This window comes from Chiloscyllium punctatum, chromosome 26 (assembly GCF_047496795.1).
Source record: "Chiloscyllium punctatum isolate Juve2018m chromosome 26, sChiPun1.3, whole genome shotgun sequence".
NCBI lineage: Eukaryota > Metazoa > Chordata > Chondrichthyes > Orectolobiformes > Hemiscylliidae > Chiloscyllium > Chiloscyllium punctatum.
Window position 1 is genome coordinate 57,057,466 of NC_092764.1, and position 13,645 is coordinate 57,071,110.

Consider the following 13,645-nt stretch of genomic DNA (forward strand, 5'->3'; position numbering starts at 1 on the left):
CTTTTCTGAACTGTTTCAAGTTTCCCAACATCTTTCCGATAGGAAGGAGACCAGAATTGCACGCAATATTCCAACAGTGGTCTAACCAATGTCCTGTACAGCCGCAACATGACCTCCCAACTCCTGTACTCAATACTCTTGACCAATAAAAGAAAGCATACCAAACGCCTTCTTCACTTCCTATCTACCTGCGAGTCCACTTTCAAGGAGCTATGAACCTGCACTCCAAGGTCTCTTTGTTCAGCAACACTCTCTAGGACCTTACCATGAAGTGTATAAGTCCTGCTAAGATTTGCTTTCCCAAAATGCAGCACCTCGCATTTAGATCTGAATTAAACTCCATCTGCCACTTCTCAGCACATTGGCCCATCTGATCAAGATCCTGTTGTAATCTGAGGGAACCCTCTTCGCTATCCACTACACCTCCAATTTTGGTGTCATTTGCAAACTTACTAACTGTACCTCTTATGCTCGCATCCAAATCATTTATGTAAATGGAAAAAAGTAGAGGACCCAGCACCGATCCTTGTGGCACTCCACTGGTCATAGGCCTCCAGTCTGAAAAACAACCCTCCACCACCACCCTCTGTCTTCTACCTTTGAGCCAGTTCTATGTCCAAATGGCTAGTTCTCCCTGTATTCTGTGAGATCTAACCTTGCTAATCAGTCTCCCATGGGGAATCTTGTCGAACGCCTTACTGGAATCCATACAGATCACATCTACCAGTCTGCCTTCATCAATCCTCTTTGTTACTTCTTCAAAAAACTCAATCAAGTTTGTGAGACATGATTTCCCACGCACAAAGCCATGTTGACTATTCCTACTCAGTCCATGCCTTTCCAAATACATGTACATCCTGTCCCTCAGAATTCCCTCCAACATCTTGCCCATCACCGACATCAGGCTCACTGGTCTATAGTTCCCTGGCTTGTCCTTGCCACCCTTCTTTAACAGTGGCACCATGCTAGCCAATCTCCAGTCTTCCGGAACCTCACCTGTGACTATTGATGACACAAATATCTCAGCAAGAGGCCCAGCAATCACTTCTCTAGCTTCCCACAGAGTTTTAGAGTACACCTGATCAGGTCCCGGGGATTTATCCACCTTTATGTGTTTTCAAGACATCCACCACTTCCTCCTCTGTAATATGGACATTTTGCAAGGTATAACCATCTATGTCTCTACAGTCTATATCTTCCATATCCGTTTCCACAGTAAATACTGATGCAACATACTCGTTTAGTATCTCCCCCATTTTCTGCAGCTCCACACGAAGGCCGCCTTGCTGATCTTTGATGGGCCCTATTCTCTCCCTAGTTACCCTTTTGTCCTCAATGAATTTGTAAAAACCCTTTGGATTCTCCTTAATTCTATTTGCCAAACTATCTCATATCCCCTTTTTTCCCTCCTGATTTCCCTCTTAAGTATACTGCTATTGCCTTTATACTCTTCTAAGGATTCACTCAATCTATACCTTACATATGCTTCCTTCTTTTTCTTAACCAAACCCTCAATTTCTTTAGACATCCAACATTCCTTATACCTACCAGCCTTTCCTAAAGGAATATACTTTCTCTGGATTCTCGTTATCTCATTTCTGAAGGCTTCCCATTTTCCAGCCATCCCTTTACAGCTTTAGAAAGTTCTTGCCTAATGCCGTCAAAATTGGCCTTTCTCCAATTCAGAACTTCAACTTTTAGATCTGGTCTATCCTTTTCTATCTCTATTTTAAATCTAATAGACTTATTGTCACTGGCCCCAAAGTGCTCCCCCACTGACACCTCAAGTCATCTGCCATGCCTTATTTCCGAAGAGTAGGTCAAGTTTTGCACCTTCTCTAGTTGATACATCCACATACTGAATCAGAAAATTTTCTTGTACACACTTAACAAATTCCTCTCCATCTAAACCCTTAACACTATGGCAGTCCCATTCTATGTTTGGAAAGTTAAAATCCCCTACATAACCACCTTATTATTCTTACAGATAGCTGAGATCTCCTTACAAAGTTTGTTTCTCAATTTCCCTCTGACTATTAGGAGGTCTATAATACAATCCCCAATAAGGTGATTATCCCTTTCTTATTTCTCAGTTCCACCCAAATAACTTCCCTGGATGTATTTCCGGGAATATCCTCCCTCAGTACAGCTGTAGTGCTATCCCTTATCAAAAACGCCACTCCCCGTCCTCTCTTGCCTCCCTTTCTATCCTTCCTGTAGCATTTGTATCCTGGAACATTAAGCTGCCAGTCCTGCCCATCCCTGAGCCATGTTTCTATAATTGCTATGATATCCCAGTCCCATGTTCCTAACCATGCCCTGAGTTAATCTGCCTTCCCTGTTAGGCCCCTTGCATTGAAATAAATGCAGTTTAATTTATTAGTCTTACCTTGTTCCTGACTGTTTGACTCGCTTCTGTTCTCAACTGTACCAGTTTCAGATTGACCTCTTTCCTCACTATCTCCTTGGGTCCCCTCCCCTCCACCCCCACCTTACTAGTTTAAATCCTCCTCAGCAGCTCTAGCCCTGCCAGTATATTAGTCCCCTTCTAATTTAGGTGCAATCTGTCCTTCTTGTACAGGTCACTTTTACCCCAAAAGAGATTCCAATGATCCAAAAATGTGAATCCTTCTCCCATATGCCAGCTCCTCAGCTATGCATTCATCTGCTCTATCCTTCTATTCCTGCCCTCACTAGCTTGTAGCGTCGAAAGTAATCCAGATGTTACTACTCTCGAGGACCTCCTTTTTAAATTCCTGCCTAACTCTCTCTAATCTCCTTTCAGAACCTCAACCTTTTCCCTTCCTATGTCGTTGGTTCCAATGTGGACAATGACCTCTTGCTGGCCCCTCTCCCCCTTGAGAACATTCTGCATCCTCTCTGAGATGTCCTTGATCCTGGCACCAGGGAAGCAATACACCATTCTGATTTTTTGCTGCTGGCCACTGAAATGTCTGTCTGTTCCTCAGACTAGAGAATCCCCTAACACAATTGATCTCTTGGAAACCGACGAACCCCTTGTTACATTAGAGCCCGTCTCAATGCTAGAAACTTGGCTGTTCATGCTACGTTCCCCTGAGAATCCATCACCCCCTACATTTTCCAAAACAGCATACCTGTTTGAAATGGGTATACCCACAAAACACTCCTGCACTAGCTGCCTACCTCTCTTACCTTTCCTGGAGTGAACCCATCTATGTGACTGTATCTGAGACTTTCCCTCCTTCCTATAACTGCCATCCATCACATACTGTTGCTGTTGCAAATTCCTCATTGCTTCAAACTGTCTCTTCAACTGATCCATTCGACAAGTTAAGATTCATAACCAACAGCATTTATGGCAGGTATCGTCCGCAGTAACCCTTAAACTTTCTTTAAACTCCCACATCTGACAAGAAGCACACACCACTCTACTAAAGGCCATGTTTGCTCCTTCACAATCTACAGACCCAAAACAACAAAAGCAGTGTCAGTTTCTCTCTCTCTCTCCTGCACTGACCTCACCATGTGCTTCCTTTGTCTGTTCTTCTCCCTTTTAAAATTGCTGTTGTTTTGACTTTTTTTTCCCAAAGTTCCAAAGCAATGCAACAGCATATAAAATAGCAATTGTTGCTCCTGAAATTCGAGGAAATCACCTCCAGGACCTAAAATAACTCCAAAAAGGAGCAGCATTACAGCCAGAAATTTTTGCCATCCTCCATCTTAGATTACCCAGAATCATATTTATGGACATCAGAGTGCTTCTAAGAAAAATTAACAAACGGTGAAATTCACAGCTGACCTTGGAGGAACGTGTGTGGGACAGCTCACAGCACAGGAGCAGATAAGTTTTTAAGTGTAATCTTGTGGTCTTTTTAAAATAGTGAGTAGAGTAGGTTCTTTTTGGTTATATGTTTCATCTCTTGATTAAAATTTAAAAATATAAAACGTAATGACTAAGTTCGCCTGGAAAAGTACTTTTTAGAGCGGTAAGATTGTGCTATTTTCTGTAGAATGTTAAGGTTCAAAGATGGCCTTTAGAAGAGTCATGTGCTCTTCCTATCAGATGTGAGAAATTAGGCACAATTTCCATGTTACTAATGATTACGTGTGCAGTAAGTTTGTTTGGTTGCAAATCCTATCAGATCGCGTGGATCGGTTGGAGCAGCAGTTAGAGACATTGAGGAATTTACAGGCGTTGGGGGGTGTGATGGATGGCAATCTGTCCTTATACTTCTATCCCAGATGAGATTCCAATGATCCAAAAATGTGAACCCTTCTCCTCTGCACCAGCTCCTCAGCCACACATTCATCTGCTCCAACCTTCTATTCCTACCCACGCTAGCATAGGAAGGGAGAAAAACTGCAAATACAGTCAGGTAGATGGGTTACCACCAGAAAAGGTAGGAGAGGGGGGCAGATAGTGCAGGAGTCTCCTGTGGCTATCCCCATCTCAAACAAGTATGCTGTTTTGGAAAGTATAGGTGGACTCTCAGGGGAATGTAGCACGAACAGCCAAATTTCTGGTACTGAGACTAGCTCTAATGTAATGAGGAGTATGTCAGGTTCCAAGTGATTGATTGTGGTAGGGGGGTACTCTAGTTAGAGGCACAGACAGACGTTTCTGCAGCCAACTGCAAGAAATCAGAATGATGTGTTGCCTCCCTGGTGCCAGGATCAAGGATACCTCAGAGAGAGTGCAGAGGTAGTTGTACACATTGGAACTAAAGACATAGGAAGGGAAAAGGATGAGATTCTGAAGGGAGAATATAGGAAGCTAAGCAGGAATTTAAAAGGAGATCCTCCAGGGTAGTAATATCTGGATTACTCCCAAAGCTACAAGCTAGCATGGGTAGGAATAGAAGGTTGGAGCAGATGAATGTGTGGCTGAGGAGCTGGTGCAGAGGAGAAGGGTTCACATTTTTGGATCATTGGAATCTCATCTGGGATAGAAGTATAAGGACAGATTGCACCTGAATTGGAAGGGGACCAATACACTGGCTAGGAGATTTGCTAGAGCTGCTTGGGAGGAGTGGTTGGGACACAGGGAGATAGTGAAGAAAAGGGTCAGTCTGAATCTGATCCAGTTGGGAAAAGGAGCAAGTCAAACAGTCAGGGCAGGCAGGAACAAAACAACAGAAAACGAGGTAAATCAAACTGCATTTATTTCAATGCAAGAGACCTAACAGGGAAGACAGGTAAACTCAGGACATAGCTAGGAACATGGGACTAGGATGTCATAGCAATTGCAGAGACATGGCTCATGGATGGGCAGGACTGACAGCTTATTGTTCCAAGATACAAATGCTACAGGAAGGAGGGTGTGTGGTGTTTTTGATAGGGGAGAACATTATCGCTGTACTTAAGGAGGGTATTCCTAGGAATATGTCCAGGGAGGTTATTTGGGTGGAACTGATTAATAAGAAAGGGTTGATTATCTTTTTGGGATTGTACTATAGATATCAAAATTAGAGGAGTAGTGGACAGCAAAGAACGTTACCTCAGAGTACAACAGGGTCTTGATCAGATGGGCCAATGGGCTGAGGGATGACAGATGGAGTTTAATTCAGATAAATGCGAGGTGCTGCATTTTGATAGGACAAATCAGGGCAGGACTTATACACTTAATAGTAAGGTCCTGGAAACCTTTGCTGAACAAAGAGACCTTGGGGTGCAGGTTCATAGTTCCTTGCAAGTGGAGTTTCAGGTGGGATAGTGAAGAATGTGTTTAGTATGCTTTCCTTTATTGGTTAGATCAGTGAGTATACGAGTTGGGAGGTCATCTTGCAGGTGTAGTTAGTAAGTTTTGGAATAAAGCGTGCAATTCTGGTCTCCCTCCTATAGGAAGGATGTTGTGAAACTTGAAAGTGTTCAGAAAATATTTACAAGGATGTTGCCAGGGTTGGAGAGTTTGAGCTATAGGGAGAGGCTGAATAGGCTGGGGCTGTTTTTTCTGGAGCATCGGAGTCTGAGGGGTGACCTCATAGATGTTTACAAAACCATGAGGGGCATGGATGGGGTAAATAGACACGGTCATTTTCCTGGATTGGGTGAGTCCAGAACTAGAGAGCATAAATTTAGGATGAGAGGGGAAAGATTTAAAAGGGACCTAAGGGGCAACATGAAAGGAGTGTGTGTGAGAGGAAGGGTTTCGAGGGATATGGGCTAAGTGCTGGCAAATTGGACTAGATTAACTTAAGATATCTGGACCGAAGGTTCTGTTTCCGTGCTGTGCATTTCTATGACTATGACTCTATCTCTATGACTGATGTCAAGCATTAACTCTTGCCTCAGCTCTGGAGTTCAGCTATTTTGTCTGCGTTTGGACCAGGGCTGAAGTAAGGAGCTGGAGCTGGAGCTGAAGAGTGGTCCTGGCAGCGTCAGTGAGGAGGTTATGAGCTGAGAAAGTGCCATCTGATGTCAGCAACATCTTCTATCACTTTGGTGATTGATAATAGACTAATAGTGGTAATTGGCTGAGATTAATTTGCCTGCTTTGAGTAGACAGGATATTTCTGTTGCAAGATTAATCCTCACTACTGCTCACCGTGCTGTCAGAGCTATCTCTGACTTATTACCACCACACTCTTTCCTCGCGAGAATCTGCAAGACCTGCTTGATCTAACAAGAAAAGTAGTCTAGCGAAAAGAGTCATTTGTCTTAAACAAGATGCAGTTTATTATGAATAGCAATTATGTACCAGTTACAGTGATGTGATAAACATTGTTACAGGGACTATGAAAACCAAGATCTTGCTACTTTGAGATCCTAAGCCATTCTCCGACAGAGCCCATATGCTTGTGCCTGTGAAGTTTTGTTTCTGTACCTATTGTCAATGTGATTGTATCCATTGTGCCATACTTAATCTACTGGTTTCATTTGTGTCTTTAGGGGTTTTGTACCTTTTTGAGAACTGAATGAATTCTGCTGATCTCCTGTGGTAGGATTGACCACATGATTGAGTTGTGCTGCTTCTAGGCTTCTGCTTCCCTCACTATCTGAATGTTTTTCTTAGAGTCAAATCCTTTGACTAATCAATCTGACAATGATTGATCAGCAATTCCTATAACAATTTTATAGACAATAGGTGCAGGAGTAGGCCGTTCTGCCCTTCGAACCAGCACCACCATTCATTATGATCATGGCTGATCATCCTCAATCAGTATTCTGTGCCTTAGCCCCATAACTCTTGATTCCACTATCCTTAAGAGCTCTATCCAACTCTTTCTTGAAAGTATCCAGAGACTTGGCCTCCACAGCCTTCTGGGGCAGAGCATTCCATACACCCACCACTCTCTGGGTGAAGAGGTTTCTCCTCAACTCTGTTCTAAGTGGCCTTTAACTGTTTAAACTGTGTCCTCTGGTTCTGGACTCACCTATCAGCAGAAACATGCTTCCTGCCTCCAGAGTGTCCAATCCTTTAATAATCTTATACGTCTCAATCAGGTCCCCTCTTAGCCTCCTAAACCCAAGCGTATACAAGCCCAGTCGCTCCAATCTTTCAGTGTAAGATAGTCCCGCCATTCTGGGAATTGACCTCGTGAACCTATGCTGCACTCCCTCAGTAACCAGAATGTCTTTCCTCAAATTTGGAGACCAAAACTGCGCACAATATTCCAGGTGCGGTCTCACCAGGACCCTGTACAGCTGCAGAAGGACGTCTTTGCTTCTATACTCAATTCCTCTTGTTATGAAGGCTAGCATACTATTAGCTTTCTTCACTGCCTGCTATACCTGCATGCTTGCTTTCGTTGACTGATGTACTAGAACACCTAGATCTCGTTGTACTGCCCCTTTACCTAACTTGACTCCATTTAGGTAGTAATCTGCCTTCCTGTTCTTGCCACCAAAGTGGATAACCACACATTTATCCACATTAAACTGCAACTGCCATGCATCCATCCACTCATCTAGCCTGTCCAGGTCATTCTGTATTCTCCTAACACCCTCCTCACATTTCTCCCTGCTACCCAGCTTTGTGTCATCAGCAAATTTGCTAATATTACTTTTAATACCTTTATCTATATCATTAATGTACATTGTAAAAAGCTGCGGTCCCCACAACATCGTAATTGCCAATTTCCAAATGAGCCTCAAGCTCATCCACCTTATTTCTAATGCTTTGTGCATTCATATATAATATTTTTAACTTGTTACTCCCCTCACCCTTCCTATCAATCCCTATTTCACTTGACCTTACGGCATGATCCTTTTTTGAGTTTTCTGCTCCATTGATTCCGTTGTCGTTCTTGACTTCTCTTGTTCTAACTTCCCCTTTAACTTTCTTCTTAAACTTCCAGTTTGTCCCCTCCCCCTGCTATTTAGTTTAAATGCAGCTGTGTTGCAGTGGCAAAACTACCTGCCAGAATGCTGGTCCCCCACCTATTAAGGTGCGACCTGTCCCTCTTGTATAATTTATCCTTCCTGCTAAACATACCCTAGTGATCCAAGAATTTAAATCCTTGCTTCCTGCACCAGTTCCCCATCCACACATTCAAGTCCATTATCTCCCTGTTCCTGCCCTCTCCAGCCCGAGGAACTGGATGCAAACCGGATATAACTACCCTGGATATCCTGCTTATCAGCCTCCTGCCGTGTTCTCCGAAGTCCCGCTGTAGAATGTCCCTACTCTTCTTCCCGACGTCATTTGTGCCAACATGCACCACCCCTTGAGGATTTCCTGCACTCTGTCTGTGATGTCCTTAATCCTGGCACCAGGAAGGCAACATACCATCCTCAAATCCCGCCTGTTGCCACGGAAACCCCTTTCAGTCCCCCTCACTATGCAGTCCCCTATTACCACGGCTCTGTGTGATGTCTGACTCCTTGGCTCTGCCTCCACGCCAATTTCTGATTGGCAGATGTGACCGCCTCTCGGACTGGCAGTGACGTCTGTCTCTACGGTTTCCAAGTGATTCAACGTGTTCCTGACAGGTACTACCCCCAGGGTCCCTTGCACTTGTCTCATCTCTGCCTTCCTCAACGTCTTCTCCCTTCGACTGTCTTCTGGTAGGCTCAGTGTAGTAATCTCGCTGAAGGTCCTGTCCAGAAAGATCTCGTTCTCTTGGATGAGCCTGAGGTCATCTAGTTCTTTCTTCTTTACCTGTTGTAAATTGTAAATCTCCAAATAGTCAATTCTATATTTGGTCCATCACTGAAATTAATTTTCCTGGTTACTATGTCTTCCTAATATAATTATTTATTTTCCTTGAGAGGCTTTAAATTCCGCAATAGCAAGGTAGCTACTGTGTGCTGCTCTCCTGGAAGCTTCTACAATGTAATAATAATGGATTCCCAGCTTCTGTGAATAAAGTGGAGGATTCCTGCCTTTCTCATGGCTTTTCTTGATGAATTCTATTAAATCATAACCTTCATAAATGGTTCCTGTTGTCTACTGCTATAATATCAATTTCCCATTTTCTTAAGGCTTTACCTCTCTGTGGCTCTCTAAGATATATCCTGTTCTTTAGGTTTTCTCTTGATGATTCCCATTATGGCTTTAAATATAGGTAGTTCTTCTGTAACGCAATGATTGTGTTCTTGTGCAATCCTGTGTTATAGAAAAATTGTGCTTCAGAAACAGCACTTAGTGTTGGCAATGTAATCGCATTACAGCCAACTCATTTAAAACATTTGCATTTTTGAAACAGTGTCCCCAATTATTCAATCGTGTTATAGCAAATTTGCATTAACAGAACATGCATTATAGTAGAACGATCTGTAATAGTCCTCACTGGTTTCTTATTTTGTTTCCTGGATGAGTTCTGTTGTGTGTCTTTTAAATAAATGCTTCCTGCCTTTAATATAGTTTACATAATGGATCTCCTTATGCATTTGCACAACCATAAAATTTTCCTAACTTCCTTCTTCCATTAAACTTTGCTTAGGTTTTTAAATTGCCCCCTTATCACTTTAATTTTGACTTTGTGATGGCCCAGATCTTAACTTTAAATTACTTTCATGGTCCTTGAGTTCCCCTACTGTTTCCATGACTCTTGGTGCCCACTCAATAATAATTGACGATGCTTATTATGAACAAAAGTATTTGGCTTTTAGCTTTCCCAGCTTGTAAAGTGTGATTTTTAAAAAAAATGTTTTCCCCTTGCCTGCCAGAGATTACAACTTTACCTGCATAGCTCTGATATGCATTTCCTCTGTGGCTAAAACATTATTTGGGGATTGCTCTGAAAGATCATTGGAATCCAATCCATTCTGTCACTGGCTTGATGTGGCTAGTGTTCCAGTTCCATGCAGTTCCCTAATTTACACACACTTGCTGTGTCTGTCTCACCAGGTCTGAAATGCTTTTGTCATGGTCTGTAGATTCTGCCTTGTTGAATGTTGCTGCTCTGTAGACATCTCAAATTTTCAGCTAATTTAGCTGCTGGCTATTTGAACAAACAGCTTCTTAAAGCTATGTCTGAGGAAACTTCAAATTTTAACTAGGGCAGATAATTGGAGTCCACACAATGAATCATGTTGTAAGTTACACTTCACCGTTGCTCATCATGTTGTATATGGTAGACTTGTTGCCAGCATGCTCTTTCCTGGTAGGGATCTAAAGGGCTTGGTGGCCTAGTGCAGCAGAAGAAAATCGCTTGACTTAAAACAATTTGTAGCTTATTGTATGATAGTAACTCTACACAAGTTTCAGAAAGACACAAATTGTCGATTTTATTCCTTCAAGATTGAGTCATTTTTCCACTAAACCCATATGATGACATCTTAGTGGGCAATGCTTAAGGCACTCTTCGATATTAATTTTTCAGCCACTTTTCCCTTTATACAACACCTATCTGGGCAATTGTTTACATTGCTGGGTGGATGCTACTATTGTAGCTGTACTGGGACAGCTTGGATAGGAATGCAATTAATTCTTGAGCGCAGGTCTTCAGTGCTATTGTTTGACTGTTGTAGGGGGCCTACAGATTTTGCAAAAATCAGCTTTTACTTAGCATTGCTTTGAGTGAGTCAAATGAACTGAAGATCTGTGTTGCTGGGGACCTAAGAGGGTGGCTGAGATGGATCATCCACTCAACACTTGCCACTGAGGGTAGATGCAAATACTTTGCAATCTCCCAGATACCACCATCACTTGCTGAGGAAGGATCACCCGATCCAAAACGTTAGCTCTGATTTTTCTTCACAAATGCTGCTAGACCTGCTGAGCTTTTCAAGCAACTTCTGTGTTTTGTATTGTCATCATTATCCTGGAATATGTCCTGTCTCACTGGCAGAAAGACTCATCAGTAATACAGTCCCTCTCCAGTGAGGATGGGAATATTTGTGAAACAACTTCCTGTGGTTCTTTGTTTAATTGTCTATTACCATTCACAGTTAGATGCAGCAGAACCACAGCGCATAGATCTGATACATTGGCTATGGGATTGTTTGGCCTTGTTTATCATATGTTGCTACTGCTATTTGGTGGGACTACATTATTAGTCCTGTGCCATAGTTTCACAAGGCTGACACCTAGTTTTAAGTATGCTTGCTGCTCCTCCTGAAATGCCCTCTGCACTCTTCATTGATGTAAGGTTAATTCCCGGGCACAGTCATAATCATAGAACCGGGAATATGCTGGGCCACGATATTATAGATTTTTGTTGACTACAATTGATGTCGCGCAGCATACTCTTGACTGCCAGCTTTGAGTTGCTAGATTTTTTGAAACCTGTCCCATTTGGCATGGTTTAGCACCACATAATAAGAAAGAAAGTATCTTCAAAATGAAGTCAGGACTTTGTCTCCAGCGTATTGTACAGTAGTGATGTCTCCTGATACTGCATTAGACAGAGCCACCTGTGACAGATTGGTGAGGAGATGGTCAAGTTTATTGATTTCCTCCTATTTGCCAGATATTGTCAATTTAGTACTTGACCAGTATGGTCAATAGTGGGGCTACTAAGTCACTCTTTGTGAAGAATATTAGGTTCTCCATTCTACGCTGTCATCACCCTCAGTGCTTCTTCCAAGTGGCATTAATGATGGAGTATGGATTCATTAGATGAGGGTGGTGGTAGGTGATAATCAGCAGGAGAACCTGTTGATGTGTTTGTCCTAATACCATGAAATTTCATAAGGTCCAGAGTCAATGTTCAGGATTCCCAGGGAAGCACCTTCCAATTGTGTACCACTGATGAGTCTTTCTGCCAGTGGGTCAGGACTTATTCCAGGATAATGATGACAGTACAAAACACAGACGTTGCAGGGCTGGCAGCATTTGTGAAGAGAAATCAGAGTTAACGTTTTGGATCGGGTGACCCTTCCTCAGCAGGTGATGGTGGTGTCTGGGAAATTGCAAAGTATCATTCCATGTGTATAGTTGTGTCTGTGGGAATATCTCCCAATTTTTGCATTTTTCCCCAGATGTTAGTAAAGAAGACTTTGAGGGATTAAAAGGGAAGGTTTGATGCAGAAGAGGGCTGTGCTCAAAGTGCTTATCACCATGCTTCTTGCCCTAGGGGGCCTATCACATTGGCTAAATATCCTGTTAATCAAGTTGATCTACACACCCAATTGGCTGCTTTGGACAGTGATCATCTGAAAGACACCAATCATTTGGCAATTTATGACCCATCACATTCAGCAGTCCCTTATTCCTTGCCAACCTAGTGGAGTATTTAGTTTCTCAAAAATGGGTGCTGTTAACAACTGCTTTGCTTTCTTCACTTTATGCCTGACTTTAGGCTGCTAGAGCATAAAGTAAGAAAATGAGCTCAAGACCTCAGTGGCAATGATTAAAATGTGGATGTTGGGATTATGTAATTCTGATCTGCTGATTTGAGACAAAATTTCATGAATCTACATTGTGTTCATTTATAGTTTTGTGAGAAAATTTAATTAATTTTCTTTCAACTACAATGAAAGTAATTGCAGATATGATAAACAATGACAAATTGTAAAGATGCATTTAATGGCTTTGGGTAAGAAAAATCAGAAGTATACTGTATTCATGGCATTTTAACTAAAACCCATACTTTTAATCTAAAATGGAAGTAAAATCTCACAGGTACTGGCAGTCTGAAATAAAAACAGAGCTGGAAATGTCCAGTAGGTCTGGCAGCATAAGACCATAAGATGTAAGAACAAGACCATTCAGCCTCTTGAGTCTGGTCCACGGTTCAGTAGGATCATGGCTGATATGACATTCCTCTCATCCACTTACCTGCTTTTCCCCTGTGATACTTGATTCCCCATCTGATCAAGAATTTATCTATGTCAGCCTTAAATACATACAAGGACTCTGTCCCCAAGGTCTTTGTTAAGGATCTAAGGATTTTTAACCTCGGTGAGAAGAAATGACTCCTCAGTCTTACGTTGGCACTTTTATTCTGACTCTGTGCCCTCTGTAGGGAACTAGACTCTCATGAAGGGAAACATTCTTACAGCATTTACCCTGTGATGTTCCTTAACAACCTTATGCTTCAATAAGATTGCGTTCTTCTAAACTTTAATGAGTAGAGGTTCAACCTGCTTAATCTTTGCTCATAAGATAGTCCCTCCATACCAGGGATCATCTTAATCAACGTTCTCTGAACTGCCTCCAATAAATCTGAGTGTTAATGTTTCAAGTCCAGTGTTAGAAATTAAAATCTCTATTAGTGTGTTGGAAACAAAGACTTCAGTAACGTTTATAACATATAAAGAGTAAGAAGGTGTATAT

General features: G+C 42.2%; 1 protein-coding gene across 3 annotated transcripts in view; it reads left to right on the forward strand.

The window, feature by feature from the left end:
• LOC140453084 (leucine-rich repeat-containing protein 36-like) overlaps positions 1–13,645 on the forward strand; it is a 96,370-nt gene that overhangs the window by 22,608 nt on the left and 60,117 nt on the right. The gene's annotated exons all lie outside the window — the stretch shown is intronic.